Source organism: Hippopotamus amphibius, chromosome 4 (assembly GCF_030028045.1).
Source record: "Hippopotamus amphibius kiboko isolate mHipAmp2 chromosome 4, mHipAmp2.hap2, whole genome shotgun sequence".
Classification (NCBI taxonomy): domain Eukaryota; kingdom Metazoa; phylum Chordata; class Mammalia; order Artiodactyla; family Hippopotamidae; genus Hippopotamus; species Hippopotamus amphibius.
The window spans coordinates 144,990,246-145,007,728 of NC_080189.1; the positions used below are offsets into that span (position 1 = coordinate 144,990,246).

The 17,483-nt window shown below is 39.9% G+C and overlaps 1 protein-coding gene across 1 annotated transcript in view; it reads right to left on the reverse strand.

Moving 5' to 3' along the window:
* The window catches only part of SLC35F4 (solute carrier family 35 member F4), a 277,820-nt gene that overhangs the window by 224,768 nt on the left and 35,569 nt on the right, over positions 1 to 17,483 (reverse strand). The gene's annotated exons all lie outside the window — the stretch shown is intronic.

Genomic DNA, 17,483 nt, shown 5'->3' on the forward strand with positions numbered 1-17,483 from the left:
AGAAATAGGTAGGTAGGTAGAAGATGGACAGCATATGTAATATGTTTGATGATGATAAGTGCTTTGGAGAAAAAAATGTCAGGGTAGAGGCATGAAGATGTTGCAGTTTTGTCATTGGGGTTATCTGGTAGCTAAATAACTGAGACCTGAAAAAGGTGAGGGAGTCCAGCACAGAGACATTTCAGGGAAGAGTGTTCCAGGCAGAGGAAATAACCACTGCAAAGCTTCAGAGATGGGAAAGAGTCTGGTTTGTTCTAGAAACAGCATAAAGTCAGTGTGGCTGGAGGTGAGTGACCAAGGAAGAAAGTTGTAGAAAATACAGTCATTACTGTATTAATAGAAAATTAGTCAAAGCCATAGAGGCTATTATAAAGATTACGGCTTTTACAGCAAGTGGAACAGAAAGCTATTGGAAGACTAAGGACTTAATGATATCATCTAACTTAATATAGAAAAGGATCCCTCTGACTGCTGTGCTAGTAGTAGCTGAGGGTGAAGGGCAGAAGGAGGAAGGGGGCGTGGAGAGCTCACCAGTATTCCAGGAGAGAGAAGGAATGACTTGGACTGGGTGGAACAGAGCAAGAAAGGTAAAATTCAAAATATATTCTGAAGGTAGAGCTAACAGTCTTTGTGGTGAAACCCTGCAGGTGAGAACTTGACCATCACGAAGTCTTAGGTCTGAGCAACTAGAAAGGATGGACTTGCCATTTACACAGAAGGGAAAGACTGTGGGAGAAGCAGGTTTCAGGGGAACATTAGGACCAAGCAAAAAAAGAAGAAGAAGTTTAAACAAAGTTTAAGATTTAAAAATGTAAGGGAGGACTTCCTAGGTGGCGCAGTGGTTAAGAATCCGCCTGCCAGCGCAGGGGACCGGGTTCAAGCCCTGCTCTGGGAAGATTCCACATGCCGCGGAGCAACTAAGCCTGTGCATCACAACTATAGAGCCTGTGCTCTAGAGTCTGTGAACCACAACTATTGAGTCCATGTGCCGCAACTATTGAAGCCCACTTGCCTAGAGCCCATGCTCCGCAACAAGAGAAGCCACTACAATGAGAAGCCCACACACCACATTGAAGAGTAGCCCCCACTCGCCACAACTAGAGAAAGCCCATGTGCAGCAACAAAGACTGAACTCAGACAATAAAATAAATAAATAAATAAATAAATAAATAAATAAATAAATAAATTTATTTTAAAAAAATGTATGCGAAAGAATTGCTTGGCTATGTTAAAAGGGAGAAAGGAGGAAGCAGAGTGAATAATAAAGGAAGACAAGTGGGGTTTTAAGTGCTAGTACAATTAATAGAATAAACTGGACCTGTTCTGATACTGGATGTGTTTCTTTTAAAAGAGTCCAAAAACAAGCAAACAAACAAGTCTCTAAGCAACAATCGGAAGGATGTGACTCTCCCTACGTACCCACGTACCCACATAGAACAGCTTCTTAGAAAGCATCAATTCACCAAGCCATAAAATACGATACTACAAGCTTTAGAGCGTGTTCACCAAGAAGAAAGTAAATACTGATTTTTCTCATGACAGGTATTTTCTATCTTTATCAAATACTTCTCCAGACGTCCATATAAAAGGCAGAAGGACACAGAATTTCTACAGCAAGTGGTATCCACTTGTCCATTGACAGTGTTTGAGGGAAAAGAGTAACAGTCCTCATGAGATCCCCAAAATGGGGCTCCATAGAAGCCCATACGTCGGTGATTTTTTGTTAACTACTTGTCTAATACACAATTATAAGGCAGTCCCTCCCCCCACTCCTAAATTTTTTGCGAACATAGCAAATAAACAGCTTTTTAAACAGGCACTTGGACACAGTATCTTTCTAAATGCATGGATGATTTTTACAAAGCATGAAACTCAGCATGACATTATTAGGCTTTCAACTAATAACCTACATCTACATTTGTTTTGGTCAGGAAGGGGCTCTTTGATGAATCCCAAATCCCTCTAATTATCTCTTCTCCCAAGTTTCTTCTCATATCATTTCTGTAAAAAGGAAATATAGAAGTAATTACCGAGTCAGGCAAAAATCAATGCAGCCGCTCACCACCAAGCAGGCACTTTCCCACAAGCTCCAGCTGAGATCACAGGGAGCTGCTAGATCAGTGGTTCTCAGCCTGAGATGTACATCTGAATACTGTGAAAACCTTATATGCACATTTGAATCTTGTGAGAGCTTTTTAAAAAATACGCATTCCCCCGACCCAATGCCAGAGGTTTTTATTTAATTGGTCTGGGAAAGGGTGGGGAATTTTTTAAAGCTCCCTGCATGTTGCAACACATACCCAGGACTGAAATCACCACACTAGAAAAAGCTATGAGTGCAACCTATTTTAAAAGTAGGGAATTTCAACCCACAGAACGATTCCAACCTGAATGTTCTAATAATGATAATAATAATAATATTCTAAATAATAATGCTTAGCAATCCAATAGACACATGGGCCAAATTCTCAGACGACAGGAAAATCAAGGAGAATTAGAAAATCCAGGCAATGGGAATATTTAAATTTTTAAGAAACTACACATCTACAGCAGTAGTAGACCTCTATCCTTCTCCCACATCCCCCCAGAATACTTTCAAGCCATTTTTTTTTTAAACCCATAGAAGCAGTCTGCTCCCTGCCAAATTCCTAAATATGCACAAGGAGTCCATTGTGTCACAGAATATCGCCCTTCCTCTTGGCAGCCAGCTCCTTCCACACGTTGCTGTTGGTCCAGAGAACTCAGGGGAGTGGGGAGTTAGAGGACTGTTCTTCCAGAAAACAGCAATGTTCTCTGGGCAGCCATGCGGTGGAATTCAGCAATTCCACTTGAGGAAACCAAGGTGAGCAGGGCTCCACGAGTATCTTGAAAAGGAGACAACATCATGCGACAATAATAATAACAATTTCCCCATAGCCCAAGCTCACCCACAGGACACGTCTCAGCTGTATTACGCAACTGGCTGTTTTTAAAGAGCCCTCCTGGTAATGCCTCATAGAGAGAAATGTCGCTGTACAACCTTAAATAGATTGAAAATGCCCTCTGACTTAGATTTCTGGGCACCCATTATGCACAAAAGCAGTATGTGAGGTGCTACAGTTACAAAATACAATCTACGTGCCTGGCAGTCAAGGTGATCATAATTTTGATGACGCAGGGATGCACACACACAGTCTTTGACATGCAGACACCAAGTGAGCTGCACAGAGAAAAGATAGGAGAGGAATTCAGAGCAAGAGACTTTCAGGGGGGGGCAGGAGCCATTAGGAGAGCTTTAGAGTAGAAATGAAAATCAGACCAGATCTTGAAACGTAGTTAGGATTTCAGAAGGAGAAGATAACCAGAGAGGGATTACTCTGAGCAGAAGTGCTGTGGCAGGAGCAGAGTGTGACTGTAGGAGGCGGTGAGGGCTGGAGGCGACTCTCAACAGGTGGGCTACAGTTGCTAGCTTAGAGCAGGATGAAATTTTACTCACATAATCATATAGATGTGTTACCACTGAGGAAACTGTATTATTCTCTTTGTGACAGAATACAAGCTGAGAGAGCTGTGCCAAGCAATGTAAAGCAGGGCTAAAGCTTACTGCCACAAGAAAAGGGAAGCCTCCTACACTGTTGGTAGGAATGTAAGTTGGTGCAGCCAATGTGAAAAACAGTAAGGAGATTCCACAGAAAACTAAAAATAGAACTGCTATATGATCCACCAATCCCACTGCTGGGCATATGCCTAGACAAAACCATTCAGAAAGATACATGCACCCCTACATTAATAGCACTATTCACAATAGCCAAGACATGGAAACAACCTAGATGTCCACGGACAGATGAATGGATAAAGAAGGTGTGTACATATACACGATGGAATACTACTCGGTCATAAAAAAGAACAAAATAATGCCATCTGTAGCGACATAGATGCAACTAGAGATTATCACACTAAGTGAAAGTGAAATAAGTCAGAAAGAGAAAGACAAATACCATATGATATCACTTATATGTGGAATCTAAAATATGGTATGAATGAACCTAACTACAAAACAGAAGCAGACTCACAGAGAACAGACTTGTGGTTGCCAAGGGGAAGGGGAGGGAGTAAAGAGAAGGATGGACTGGGAGTTTGGGGTTAGTAGATGCAAACTATTACATTTAGAATGGATAAACAACAAGGTCCTACTGCATGGCATGGGGAACTATATACAATCTCCTGGGATAAACCATAATGGAAAAGAATATTAAAAAAAAAGAATGTATAAGTGTGTATAACTGAGTCACTTTGCTGTACAGTAGAAATTAGACAACATTGTAAATCAACTATACTTCAGTTAAAAAAGAGAGAGAGAGAAATGCTACTGCCACAAAGAGGGCAGGCTAAGACAGCCAGCAAGAAAGATGGTGTGACTCTGGAACCCAAGGGACCATTTCCTCTAAAGTACATGGGAAAGTGTGGCCGTGGCACTGTGCTCAGCCTGCAACACAGACTGAGAGGATGAGGTTGCCTTGCTACCTGTGCCTCTTCCGGCTGCCACCAGACCACGTACTCCTGCAACTGCATTGTAGGGATGGCTGGCTAGTCTTGGTGTGATTTTGAGTCTTTTCATCCCTTCAAGCACACAGGAAATAATTCTAGTCTTTCAAAGAGTGCTGTGACTATAAAAAAGAAAAAAAGTTGAAAATATTCAGACTAAGCAAGTTGGATCATAGCCTGTATGCGATGGGGAATCGCTGATCATTTTTAACAGGAATTTTCAAAAGCAGGGAAAGGGCATGCAATATACTTTTCTACTCTTCAACAAAATGTCAAATACATTGTCTTCTACCTAGAGAAAAAAAGCAATGGTAGTAAAAACTAGTAAATATTGCCCCCAAGGAAAGTGTTCACATAGCAATATTTCTCTTTACAAATTTTCCCTTTACTCTAACCTTATAACATTTTAGCTGTGCGGTTTTGGTTCAGTTGCTCAATGTCTGTAAACCTTGGTTTCATGATCTGTAAAATGAAGAAAATACAGCTGTAATTCCATCTCATGGAGTTGTTATGAGGATTAAATGAAATAACGTGTATAAACCACCTCAGAGAAAGCAAATAAATAAATAAATACATAAAGGCTTTTGTTTGGGTCTTCCTAGCTTTGGGTAAGCAAAATACTTCTTACAAACCAAGGACAACTTCCAATATGCCCCAGATATGAGGGTTACAACCCAATTCCGTGTTATGTCATGGAAATTCTAAAAGATACAGCTAGGAAAACCTGTAGTCTAGCATGAGAAAGATTGAAAACTTAAGGAGTTAAGTGACTGGAAACTCATTTAAGAAGCCAATAAATTAAAACTTCATTATTGAATGAGCCCTCATGGTGCTTGTTGGCTCTGCTCAGACCTTACTCACCATCTTCTTCCATGGGAAAATGGACCTGCCTGGTACATGTTATAAAACTGCAACAGGACCCATGAGGATGCGGCCATCAGAACCCAGCTTACAGAAGCACACAGTAGCTGGTGGTGTTGCAAGACAAAGACTCACACACGCCACTTAGCCCTCCTGTGTGACTCCTCAACCAACAACACAAGACCACTTCCTCAGAGATTCAGCCCAAACTGAGTAGAGTACTCATTTCTGCAGAAATTGCCTGTGGAGTAAGTGCGATAGCTCTTGGGTAGAGAGCACCAGCCACTTGTTCTAGGCACTGAGGGAACAAAAATACATTCCCTCTCTCCAATTGCCAGTGGGAAATTGTACACATATTCTGTCAGAATTTATTATCTTCCCTCCCAATTCTGACTTCCCCAGTGTGTCTCAATTTCTGTTACTACACCTTTGGGACAAACCAGTCACTCCATCTAGAGCTGTGAGGCCATTTTCAATTTCTCCCACTCCTCTCCTTTTTTAAAAAAAAATTTTATTTATTTATTTTTATTTGGTTGTACCAGGTCTTAGTTGCAGCAGGCAAGTTCCTTAGTTGTGGCATGTGGGATGTAGTTCCCTGACCAGGGATTGAACCTGGGCTCCCTGCACTGGAAGCATGAAGTCTTATCTACTGTGTCACCAGGAAAGTCCCCCTCTCCTTTTTTAAAAAAATAAAAATTGTATGTATTTAAGGTGTACAATATAATGATTATACACACACACACACACACAAACATAGTGAAACGACTACCTCAGTCAGGTACTTCACATATCAAAATCTCCTCACATAGTTACCTTTTTTGTGTATGGTGTGAGATAAAGAATCAATTTCATTCTTTTTCATGTGGATATCTAGTTTTCCCAGCATCATTTATTCAAGAGACTATTCTTTCCCCATGGTGTATTTTTGGCACCCTTGTTGAAAATAGTTGACTATATATACTTTGGTTTCATTGTGGGCTCTCCGTTCTCTTCCATTAGTCTGTGTGTCTGTTTTTATGCCAATACGATATAATTTTGACTAATATAGCTCTGTAACATGATTTGAAATCAAGAAGTGTGATGCCTCTAACTCTGTTCTACTTTTTCAAGATTGCTTTGGCTCTTCGGGGTCTTATGTGGTTCCATATGAGTTTTTAAATTGTTTTTTCTCTTTCTGTGAAAAACACCATTGGAATTTTGATAAGGATTGCATTGAATCTGTATATCACTTTGGGTAGTATGGATATTTTAACAATATTAATTCTTCTGATTCTTGAACATGGGATATCTTTCCATTTGTTTTTTTGTCTTCTTCAGTTTATTTCATCCATGTTTTATAGTTTTCAGTGAATAGATATTTCACCTCCTTGTTTTAATGTATACCTAATATTTTATTTTATTCTTTTTGATGCTATAATAAATGAATTGTTCTCTTGATTTCCTTTTTGGATAAACCATTGTTGGCTTAAGGAAATGCAACTGTTTTTTATATCCTATAACTTTACTGAATTTATTAGTTCTAAAAAAATTTATGAATCTTTAGGGTTTTCTACATATAGAATCACGTCATCTGCAAAAAAATAATTTTAGTTCTTTCTTTCAAATTTGGATGCCTTTATTTGTTTTTCTTCTCTGATTGCAAAATTCAGTGCAAGGCAAGGATGCCCACTCTCACCATTTCTATTGAGAGTGGGCATCCTTGCCTTGCACTGGATTTTAGAGGAAGTATTTTCAGTTTTTTTCCATTGATTATGATCTTAGCTGTGGGGTTTTCATAAACGGCCTTTACTGTGTTGACTAAATTTCTTTTTATACCTATTTTGTTGAGAATTTTTATCTTGAATGCATATTAAACTTTGTCAAAGATTTTGTGTGCATCTCTTGAGATGATCATGTGGTTTTCATCTTGCACTCTGTTGATGCGGTTTATCACATTGATTGATTTGTGTGTGCTAAGCTAAACTTGCATGCCAAGGATAAATCCCACTTGATCATGGTGTATAATCTTTTTGCTGTGTTTGAATTTGGTTTGCTAATGTTTTATCGAGTATTTTTTACATTCATGTTCATCAGCGATATTGGCCTATAGTTTTCTTTTCTTGTGGTGTCTTTGTCTGGCTTTGGTATTAAGGTGATGCTGGCCTCATGAAATAAGTTTGAAAGTATTCCTTCTACTTCTATTTTTTGGAAGAGTTTAAGAAGGATTGGCACTAATTCTTTGAATGTTTGGTAGAATTCAGCAGTAAAGCCATCTGGTCCTGGGCTTTTCTTTGTTGGGAGGTTTTTTGTTTACTATTTCGGTCTCCTTATTTATTGCTCTGTTCAGCCTTTCTATACCTTTTTGATCTTGGTATGTTGTATGATTCTAGGAATGCATCCATTTTTTCTAGGTTATCCAATCTGTTCACATGTAATTGTTCATAATAGTCCTTTGTGATCCTTTTTATGTCTGATGCGTCTGTCTCCTCTTTCACTTTTGATTTTATTTGAGTCTTCTTTCTTTTTTTCTTAGTCAAGAGTTTCTTGATTTTTGTGTATTTTTTCAAAAAACCAACTCTGATCTCAATACTTTCTATAGATACCAAGTACTGTCACTCTTCTTTCACAATATCCCTGGTATCTTCCTCCTTTCATTTACTCTATTCCTAACCCTGGTCCTTTCCTCCAAACCAATTGACTGCAATTGCTGGGGAACATATCAAATCAAATCAAATCAAATCAAATGTTTTCCCTCTGATCCATTTGAACTTTCAGAAGCATAACTCTAATTGGACCATCCCTGTGCTCAAACATACTTGTGATTCCCATTGCCTTTATAGTAAGATCTGAATTCCTAACCTGATATTCAAGATCCCAATGATCCATCCTCAAACAATTTTTCCTGTCTTTTCTTCCTATCTTTGCTTTGCTATTCTCATTTCTGGAAGCCACTCCTCATAGAAGAGCTACCAATAACTGAACTGTATGCTAGAAAGCACTGCAACATACACAAATACAGTTATCTACCCAATACATAGCCTTTTAAAATGGCCCAATGATCCCAGCATCCTGGTAGTCACATCTTTGTGTGGTCCCCTCCCCCTGCGTATGGGCTTGATCTAGTAATTTGCTTCTAATAAAAAAAAGTTACAGCAAATGTGCATAATTCACATTCAGAGCTGGTTTATAAAAGACTCTAATTCCAACTTGCTCTTCCTTTTTTGCCCTGTCATTTGTTTGAACTGATGGAAGAAGCAGCCATGTTACGAGATGTTCTATGGAAAGGCCCGTGTGGCAAGGGACCAAAGCAAGCCTAAGCCAACAATTCATGAGGACCTGAGGCCTCGGTCCAATAGCCTACTTGGAAATGATCCAGACAACAGCCACACAGGTGAGCTAGGAAGGAGATCCTTCCCAGGTGAGCCTGGAGGTGACGGCAGCATCGTGAGAGAGCTGGAGAGAGAAGGCCCAGCTAAGTATCACCTGTATTTCTGACCCACAGAAAGCGAGATAATAAATGTTGTTGTCCTAAGTCCCTGCATTTTGGGATAATTTATTATATAGCAATTGCTAAATAATACAGTCACCTTTGCTGAGCACATAATTTTTTGAAACATACTCTGTTATCATAATAAATAACACTGCTCCCCATCTGTATTTTTCTTTCAAAGTTAAAGCTAAAAAGAATATTTATTCATCTGACAAAGTTTTGCTGAAAGATTTCTATGTGCAAGGCACTCAGTAAGGTATTGGAGGAGGATAAAAGGCTGAAGAAGGCTGGATGCCTGCTCTCAACGCATTTATGGTCTGAATAGAGAGATGATATTAGAAAGTATAACCACAGACTAAAGAGGTTTAAAAGAGGGGGAGTGAGAGGATGCTAAAGGCATTTACAGTCAGTAGGCAGCAAATGAGTGCTAGGAATAACAGGAGAGATATTGAGAAAGCCCCATGGGCAGAAAGGGGAGGGAGGATGCCATCCATGTAGGGTAATCAGGGAAGCCTTCTTGAGGGAAGTGCATTTGACAGGAACCGTGATTATCAGCAAGAATTTTGACATAAAGGATTGGGGCAAGGGCATGATGGGGAAGAAATAGTTTAAGAAAAACAAAGAGGCTAGAACATATATATAGAAAATAAGAAGTAGTTAAATCCAAATTAAATGTATCTCCAACTCAACTTCCCCTTAGCTGGATCCCAAAACTTCCAACAATCATTCCAACACCACTTGCAATGAATGAAGGTCAGTATGTGAGAGGGGACAAACTCATTTCTGGGCCACTCCCAGGACCTTGGAAGGGACCCACACAAGTGAAGGATCCTGAAACTCCATCTTCAAGAGCATCTGCCTAAGAGTCTCTATTCTTAATTTTCCTCTGGGTCCAGGTTTATGAGCAGACTAAACAGACCCAGATACAGGTCTTATCATCAAAGCAATATTTCTGTGTGTAGGGAGATAACCAAGATTTCTCCGAATCAGTTTTACAGGTATAATAATAAAGCAGGTTTTTAGAACAGGTATTATGTTTGATATTGCTCAGAATTGCCGGGAGGATAAAATTAGAGGATTTGTTAGAAAGCATTTTGCAAACTCTAATGCATCTGACACGATGTAAATTATGTATAAGTGGGGAGTTCTAGTACAGGAATCTGATCACTGGAAACGTAATGCTCGTGAAAGGTCACTTACTATCAGAGCTGGGACTCACACCCAGGACCCCCACTACTAGAGATGCCCACTTTATATTCAGCTATGACCCAGGGTATGGGAGCAAAACTCAGCTTGATCACTTACTAACTATGGCTCAGACAAGTTCCTTCATTTCTCTCTGACTGTCAGTTTCCTTACCTGCAAAGTAGGAGTTATAAAATCTACTTTGCAGCATCGTAGAGAGGATTAAAAGGTATAAGGTATGTAAATGCTCAGTATGGCCTGGCACACAGCAAAGGCTCAATAAGTGGAAGTTATGAGATTGGTGAAGTTATGCCGTTTTCACTGCACCAGACTGCACCCAATTCTAGTAGCTCATTGGTCATGATTTCTGGTGCCAGGCAGTAAGAAAAACAGGCAAAACTCATCTTTGACATCTTACCACCACCCTTTCCCAGTGCTTCTTCCTCAGATTTCACCTCCTGGGCTGAAAGCTCATGTTCAAGTAAGGTTTGGGCTAGTAACCCAAGGGTCCTTAGCGTCTTCTTCCTTCTTTTCCATCTAAGCTTCAACTGTGCCTCATTCCTTCTGGACCTGCACTCTGCTTTCCAAAGAAACAGCTAATTACCTGACAGACCACAAAGGTAGTGACTGCTGACTGTGTATAGTACATTACTCTCCCGCACCCCCACCTGAGCTAGCTTCATCTTAACAGAAGACCCACACACACACAAGCTGTGTGTAAACCATAAGGATGGCCCTGCTTCCTATAAATCTATCTCTATAACTCCATGTCTGAAAGTCTACAGGACGCAGAAAACTAGGAGGTCGGATCAGGTTTTGTATAATTATAAGGGAGAATGAGTAAGAAAAAAAACAATGTCCCATAGCCTGATCTGAAAGAATATTTTAAAAACCCAAGCCTGGCAAGGAAAAAAGATGCTGCATGTGAAAAAAAAAAAAAAAAGGATTGGATTCCCAAAAGAGACACAGAAATAAAACCAACATGTTAGGTAGATGTGAGGGCAGAGAAAATTTCCCTCTTTAAAAATAAGTTTAAAAACTCAGTATACAACCAGGTTTATCTGGCAAGGAGAGAAATAAGGTTAGGAAAGGCAGCCACCCAAGCTGTCCCCCTCTGGGGAAGGAAATACAACACCGGCAGGATTAGAGCTGGGCCCTGGTCCCAAGGGCTTGGACACCATCTCTCAGCTCCTTAGCTTTGCTACCAAAGGAGATTAGTCAATAGCATCGTGACCATGCTATGCTATTTAAAACTCTCCCTTGATGTACTGAAGGTTTCATGTTAAAAAACTACTTTTCATTTATACCAGTGTGTGTGCTTAAATACAGAAAAGTAATGTGTACTTTAAAGGAATATATATTTGTATAATATGGAAAATCACAAGAGGAAAAATCAAAGTCATTCATAATTTCTCTGCCAAAGGATAGATTTGGCAGATTTCTCTGAAGATTTTTCAATGTGTAATGTATAGTTTTTCTTTCTGACTTCCTACCAGTGTGTTCCATTAAACAAACTCAGCTTGATTCCAGAGGGCAGAGCAAGAGAGCCTGGTTACTACACACTATGTCCCCCCTGCTTCCAATTCACATGTTGAAGCCCTAACCCTAATAAGATGGTATTAGGAGGTGGGGCCTTTAGGAGGTAGGTAGGTTTAGATGAGGTCCTGAGAGTGGAGCCTCCCTGATGAGATGAGTGCCCTTATGAGAAGAGGAGGAGATCAGAGCCCTATATCTCTCTACTATGTAAGAGACAGCAAGCAGACAGCCACCTGCAAGCCAGGAAGAGCCCTCACCAGAGACAAAATTGACTGGCACATTGATCTTGCATTTCCCGGCCTCCAGAATGGTGAGAAATAAATGCTGCATTAGCCGAAGCAGACTAAGACACCGGTGGATTCAGTCTCATAGTCCAGCCTGGCAGGTCTGAGAAGAAGGTGGAGGGGTGGAGAGTGGAGGGAGGAGGGGCAAACTGAACCGATCCAGAGCAGACAGCTAGTAAGAGACAGCAAGTTTTGCAGGAAGGCAGCCGTCGTGCTTCACACACCACCACAGTGAAGAGTCCACCCCATGTTAGTGTTTTCTGTAGAGTTCTCAAGCAGCCGGTGGGGATATTACACTGTAATCATTTCCCTTCACTTCAGTAATTTAAAGAGCAAAAATCCTGCAGCTTTTTTCTTCTCAAGAGACCAGAGTATATTTGTGGGTCCAATAATATCTTTGCAAAATAGAAGAAACATTAACTATACCTTTATATTACCCAGACAGAGGAACGCAATCTAATAAGCAATTGAGTGAAAAAAAAAACCCTACTGTGATTGAATTTATTTTTCCAGAGAAATGCAAGAAATAGTCATCAATGTTTCATTAAAACTTTTCCTAATCATAAATGTATATCCATGTCTTAACGAGTCATGTTTTTAGCCCTGCAGCAATCCAAGCCAGCAAACAACTCTGTAAAATTGCCTTCAATCACTCACAAATGACTCAGGAGTCCTACTGCAGTTTTATCACATATTATTTAGTAAATCCATGAATTTACAAACCAGGAGACATGGAAAACCATAGCAACCGGGGACAAAACTGGAGAGGCGGCCAGGATTTGAAGGACCACACTAGGAGGGATGTACAGACTTCCTGAGCTTGGAAGCCCACTTCCCCAGACCACTCAACTGGACTTGACCTTGCCTTGGTCACTGTCTCTTCTGTGGACTCAGTACAGGGACTTGCAGCTGGAATGGGCTTCAAGAGTTTAACAGGTCTAGTCCCCAGCTTGCAGACACATTATTATCATTTTATATATAAGGAAAATGAGACCCTGAGACTTCAAGTGGCTTGTCCAAGGTCACAAAACTAATAAAAAGAAAGAGTAAATACTAGAAGTCAAGTCACGATCTTCCTAACCCAATGTTCTACCAACTCCAGTCTTGGCACGGTCTACAAATGAAGTGAAAGAAAAGGGAACTCAGATTCTCCATACATCTCTGACAGCAATAAACAAGATGCTATGGCCAGTGTGCTGAAAATAGCATACTGAAACTGAAATTAAGCTATAAAATTGCACTCACTGATAAAGCAACTTCATAGTTCATAGCAAAATGCACTCTTCTGAAAATGTATGAAGTATGTCAGGTGTTGGTTTCTGTGAGCATCGCCAGCAAAGACCCAGTGTATTTTTATTCTCTCCAACTCTTTATAATTGTTGGAGAATTTGTTCGTTTAGTTAATGATAAATATTTTAAGAACATGAGAGCAGGTATCCACTGAACAGTCCTAATTAAGTAGACAAAAATCACACATGCATAAAGAAATGCAGGCACACAGGTCCTCTATTTAGAACTGATAGAAGCAAGACATGTAAGGCCTATAGCTACTTTGTCATCATCATCAGCCAGTCTCAGGACGATCTCCCTGGAGACAGACAGAATTCTCGTCTTCTTTCATGGTCTCTCATGACCATGAGAGACCTCAATCTTATCCCTAGCCCTGCAAGTTCTGGGGTAGTAAATAATATTCGTCAAGGTCCATCCCTGCTGGGTGAGTTAGGTTTTTTCCTTCTTTTGTGAACATCAGCACAGACTTCCCAGGCTTCGCAACTCCAGAGGATGTGAGTCAGTGTTCTGGGACAGAGCCCAGCTGCCAGTGTGTTGTGAAAGTTCCCCAGGTGATTCTGATGAATCAAAACGCAGATGCCTAGGCTCTGTCCCAGAACAATTGACTCGGAATCTCCAGGGTGCGAGGCCTGGGAGATCTGTATTGTGGAAAAGCTCCCCTAAGTTGGCTCGGATGCACACCAAAAAATGAGAATTGCTCTCCAGTTGACAGGCATCCATGCCACCCAGGGGGAAACATTGGAGCAACAATCTGGGTTAAATGAATATTCTTACACACACTCCAGCCATGCCCACAGCTAACCTCTCATTGGCTTTCCAATTTGGATAAATGCTTAATTTGCTCCTTAGGGCAGCTGTTGAGTGTATTTAAATATACCATGGAGATTGCATGCACAATTCTGATGCATCTCTTATTATTTTTTCATATAGTCACAAATAACCTTTATGAACACTAGCTTCACACCAAACAATAAAACTGCACATTAAACAAGAACACAAACCAAGCAACAGCCTCAATTTGAAAAAGGGTTTAATTTTACTACAAGACTCTTTTTGTTCCCTCTGTTTTCATATGTTAAAATAAATCTGACTCTATTTACAAAGTCTTGTGCTGAATTAAGTGAAATGTAAGAGAAATACCACACAGCATTAAACGTTTATAAGCTAAAATAATATCAGAGACAGACTCTAAAATCCAACTGAAGCAAAAGCAATCTAACATTTTAAGAAATACTTTACCAGAGAACGGAATCCCAACCATGATATCTTAAAACTTCAGAGTACAAAATGTCAATGCCAAAAGGACAGAATTGGCAAAAATTAAGAAAAATTAACAAGTGGGTCCTGAGAAGCAAAATCTGTTTCAAACAAAACAAACTACTGCAAGATTTTGCACATCACCAAATAACTGCAGTACTTTGATGTATTCACTTTTTCTATTTTCTTTTTCCTCTACAGATTCATTCTCTCTGCTTTGTGCAAGCCCTAACAGCGAGCTACAAAAATGTCATAAATTATAGAGAGCAAATAGTGTCAAATTCTGTGCTCACAGGAGGCCCAAAGTGTTAATCACGTTTTCTCAGTTTTAAATACACAGAAAAAGATGCTTCTTGCCTACAAAATATAATGACAGGAATTGCAAAAACATCTCAGTAGAGCTGATCCCTGGTCCCTGCTGCCCATGAAGGAAGGGGAGACAATAAGATGGGTGTTGGAAAGGACAGTGACATAACTAACACATCATTCCATGAATGGAAAGTGCAAACACAATGGAGGAGTAGCATCATATTTACTCCAGGTAAAATTAGATCAAATCTTTCCTATCTAGCATGTCAGTACAGTGAGATGCTTCTCAAAAAAATGGAATGAAGACCAGCACAAAAGCTGCTCTTTGCAGCAGAAACTTGAAAGTAGAACCAGTGTAGTTCACTGTCCTCAAGGATGACCCATGCTTGGGGTAAGGGACCCACCCCAGGTCCCTCAGATGCTGAAGTGACATTGTTGCTCCTCATTAAAGATCAAGTTATTTAAAAAAACCACAAAGTCCAGATAGGTCTTGCAGGATATCTCCAGTAGCCCCTGAAGTTCACAAGCCAGGGTAAAGCCATATTAACTACAGCTGCTTCTCAACAATATGAAGTCAGATTAGAATTCAGTAAAAATGGAAAAGTTGACATAAACCAATAGTTTCTAACTTTCCCATCCCCCAAGCCTTTGTCAACACTCCTAAAAAGCAGCAAATGACTGATTTGCATTTCACACCCTGTCCCTTTTTTGCTGTACATCACTATCTGTCAGCATAATACTACTCAAAATATGACTGACAGGAAAGCAAGAGGGGAACACAAAGACTGTAATATTTCTGCCATGTAAGTATCGAATGAATTCTCAAGGGTTGGCTGGAGAGAAATGACCCCTGCCCACTTTCTGCTAGCAACATCCGGGACTCCTGAAGGACACCCCAAATTCAATGTGCCTAAAACCTCATTTACCAGTGCTCATCCAAGAATTCCTCCCCCTTTGCAGCTTCCCTAGTCAAAGGTGCCATCATTCCACCATTAAAACCTTGGAGTTACCCTTGGCTCCTTCTTTTCCCCGTATTAAGTCCCAGCTAGTCCCGAGTGATTTCAACTCTTCCTTCAGGGCCTCTAAGAATGTTCCTTTCTTTCCATTGTTTGGGCTGAGAGTTAAAGAGTGAGCAGAAATTCTCCAAGCAAACACATGTAGCTAGCATTCTGAGAAACAGAAGAGTTTGCATCAAGACATAGGTGTGTGAGAGCATGACACGCGAGGAAACTCTCAGTAACCTGATATTATTGCATCTGGAGAGGCAAGAAAGGAGGTGAGAAAGGGCTCTAAGAGGAAGGACAGTAGGTCCCCTAATGTGAAACTCGAACTCTGTCCAGAGGCCAGTATGCTATAGACTTCAGTAATTTCACTAATGCTTTATCCACATTCCATCTATATTATTTGATTTAGTTTTTCTGTAAATTACTTATTTGTCTATGTTAATCACTTTATTTAACATGGATATTTTCTTTCAACTCTTAAATATCTAGTTATGGAAATTTTCAAATATATGCAAAAGTAGAAATAATAGTAAAATAAACCTACATGTACCCAGCAGAACAGATGTCAATCCATGTCTAACCTTGTTTCCTCTATACTTCCCTTCCACACCACCTCCACCAGCTCACATGGCTCAGTTAACTCATCTGTGATAAGTAGATCACAGATACTATATTATATATATATATACACATACATACATATATTTTAAAAGACTATTTTATAGAATAGTTTTAGGTTTACAAGAAAATTGAGAGGAAGATACAGAAATTTCCTAAATGCCTTCTGCCCCCACACCTACATAACTTCCCCCATTATCACTCACCAGAGTGGTACATTTTTTACCAAGGATGATCCTACACTGACACATCACAATCACCCAGAGTCTGTCATTTACCTTAAATTTCACTCTGTGTTCTCTGAGCTGCCAGGGTCTGTGGTTTGGTGTCTGACATTAATTTGTGGGATTCTCAATCATTATTTAAAGGACTTTTTAAAAGCATAATTATCACATCCAAGAAAGTTAATAATTCCTAAGTATCCAGGACATTAAAATTTTATATCACTGCCATATATGAAAAACTGAAATCACTTGCCATAAATTTTTTAAACAAAATAGTATTATTAAAATGATGGCATGATATATGCTTGCATTTGGAACACTTAGCTTAAGGCCCTTTCTCCTTATTAAAAATGGAACTCGAGGTTTGGGAGGGGGCGGGGGTGAAGGGGAAGCTGAGACAAGCGAGAGAGTAGCACAGACATATATATACTACCAACTGTAAAATAGATAGTCAGTGGGAAGTTGTTGTATAACAAAGGGAGTCCAACGCGAGGATGGAAGATGCCTTAGAGGACTGGGGCGGGGAGGGTGGGGGGGACTCGGGGGGGGGAGTCAAGGAAGGGAGGGAATACGGGGATATGTGTATAAAAACAGATGATTGAACTTGGTGTACCCCCAAAAAAATAATAAATAAATTTAAAAAATGGAGATCAGAAGGGTTAGATAGACTAGTCTTACATTTCTTCATCGTCAAAAGCAGAAGGACTGGAAGAGAATTCAAAAAGGCATAAATTTCTCACCATGTAACTTAAGATGATTTAATGCCATGCTTATGTACCACCTAAATCATCTAACATTTCACCAGGAATAGTTGTCCCACACTTTGGGGAACACTGCTATAGGGAATAAGGAAGCACCTAAGAATTCTGGGTTTGATGGAATTCATAATTTGGGGAAATTGTTCTAGCAGCAGCAAGAACAG